This window comes from Pongo abelii, chromosome 13, assembly GCF_028885655.2.
Source record: "Pongo abelii isolate AG06213 chromosome 13, NHGRI_mPonAbe1-v2.0_pri, whole genome shotgun sequence".
In the NCBI taxonomy this organism is placed as follows: domain Eukaryota; kingdom Metazoa; phylum Chordata; class Mammalia; order Primates; family Hominidae; genus Pongo; species Pongo abelii.
Genome location: NC_071998.2, coordinates 18,837,629 through 18,840,140, shown reverse-complemented (window position 1 = coordinate 18,840,140; position 2,512 = coordinate 18,837,629). Strand labels below are relative to the sequence as shown.

The following is a 2,512-nucleotide window of genomic DNA, read 5'->3' as shown; positions in this document are numbered from 1 at the left end:
ATTATAACGTGGTACCTTGACATGTAAGACCACAGGCTAAGACGACGGCTCTGAGAATGTGCCAGTTTAAAAGGAGAAAAGCTCAGATCTTCAAGCATGTTGGGACAACCCCAGAATGTTGCCTTCAGGCTTCTAAAGGATGATTACTGGTTATTTCATGTATTCACCATTTTTCTGGGCAAAAGCAATTCCACTTCCTCTGAAAACTTGTCTCCAGGATACTTCTCTGTCCTCAGCCAGAAGAGATACAGATTGGAACCCACATCGACCTGATTCAACCAAGTGCTTCTTCAACAAGAAGGGCAGGATGGTCTATCATCTGCTGACTCATCAGGATTTGGATCCATCTCTGAATAAAGAGGTAGAGACAAGAACTGAAACTCCTGGATGTATGCAAACAGTGGTCCTTGGCGCGCTCTCCCGAAGTCATCACAGGCACTCACATGCGAGACTGTTCTGCCTTTGTTCCTCTATTACCACTTCTGCATAGCTGGCTGGTGCTTCGGGTCTTTCAGGAAGGGATAAACTGAGCCAGTTTGTGTTCCTGCTACGCTGCCTGCTTACATTTGAAGCTCTGGTACCCAATAGATGGAGAGGAATGGTGCTGATAGCAAGTGGCAAATTAATAAATGAGTCCATAGCTCCAGGAATATCCACATATTCCATTAACAAATATTCCACACAGATTATACCACAGTGGAGAATAGAGGGACAAACTGGTGGAATTTTCAGCAACTTGACATTCCACGTCTCTCTTTCCAGATGACAAGGATTCCTCATGCAAGTTAGCCACATGCTGTTTCACTTCCTTCATCTTCCGTTTGGCATGGAAGGCCCGTGTTTGGTAATGGCTGACTTTGGCACTAGCATTTGGAAAGAGCAGTTCTCAGTCTCAGCAAATTTCTGAGTTGATTCACCCATGGTATAGCCCTTCTTTTCAATTTTGGCACTTAAGGATATTGAGCCTGAGGTAGAAAACCAGCAACCTAGTGTCTTTTCTTCTGTGCCTGCTTGGGGTGACAGCGATGAAGGAGTATTCATATTTATATACTCAGAGACTGTAAATTCCTTCTGTGATGTTACTGTTAGTAGTCAGGGACTTTTGAGATTCAGCTTTCACACAAGAGTGCACACACCACGACTGCCTTTGAATGAGGTAGCAAGTGGTGTCTCTGGAAGCTCAGAGCTGAAAGCATATTCAGCCTTCCTGAATGAATAGTGTTGAAGCCTTCTTTGGAATTATCGTTGACTCTTTTGTGTCCAATTAAGATATCTTTATGGTTGATATATTGTACTTCTTCCATGTAATTCCGTCTACAGGCAGTATTGGCGTCAGTGTTTCTAGATTCAACAGAGCGTATTTCCAAGTGTCCTCTTGCATGAATTTTAAGAGCTTTTACTCTGATTTTGCCAGTAACTTCTTCTTCTTCTTCTTCTTCTTCTTTTTTTTTTAATGGGGTCTCGCTTGGTCGCCAGGCTGGAGTGCAGTGGCGTGATCTTGGCTCACCGCAACCTCCGCCTCCCGGGTTCAAGTGATTCTCCTGGCTCAGCCTTTCAAGTAGCTGGGACTACAGGTGTGCACCGCCATGCCCAGGTAATTTTTATATTTTTAGTGGAGACCAGGTTTCACCATGTTGACCAGGATGGTCTCAATCTCTTGACCTGGTGACCCACCTGCCTCAGCCTCCCAAAGTACTGGGATTACAGGTGTGAGCCACTGTGCCCAGCTAATAACTTCTAAATTCACCCTTCTTGAGATGATAGAATACACAGGACATTGCTGTCATTAAGACAGTCAAAGCTCATTGTCAAACTTTTCACCTTTCCCAACACCATGTTTCTAACAAAGTCTACAAAAATATAATGTAAGCCAAAAAAAAAAGACGGCATATAAAATGTGGTCTTCATTTAACACAGATATCTCTGTCATGCAAAATACCTGCAGGTTGAATCAGTGATTCTTTATAAATAGTTCATTGGTCTCAGTCTGTCATCAAGGTTGTAGTGCAGTGGTACCATCATAGCTCACTGTGACCTTGAACTCCTGGGCTCAGGGATCTTCCTGGCCTCACCCTCTTCAGTAGTGGAGATTAAGGGTGTAAACCACTATGCCTGGCTAATTTTTAAATTTTTTTAATAGAGATGGGGTTCTCATCATGTTGCCCAGGTTGGTCTCGAACTCCTAGGCTCAAGTAATCCTCCCACATCAGCCTCCCAGAGTGACGGGATTACAGACATGGGTCACCTTACCTGGCTGAGATTTCTTAAAAAGTCAGGGCAGCAGAGGCTGTTGCTCTGTGCTGCTGCTCATCTTGGTTGTCTCCTTACAAACACCCATTAATTCTTTTTCTTTCCTACTTTGCCAATGGATGCATTTGAACAAATAGGGGAAAGAGTTTTTAGAAGGAAAAAAATGAGAGCAAAGCACATTAATTTGTTTCCACATTTAACCCTCTTGACACAAGCAATTTCTTGGGCTTAATCCTCTGCTCCAAAGCCTCCCTGTCTGGAA

General features: G+C 43.6%; 1 pseudogene; it reads right to left on the bottom strand.

Moving 5' to 3' along the window:
• Nucleotides 1-290: 290 nt before the first annotated feature.
• Nucleotides 291-1,876, bottom strand: LOC134759821 (arrestin domain-containing protein 3-like; annotated as a pseudogene).
• Nucleotides 1,877-2,512: the final 636 nt, after the last annotated feature.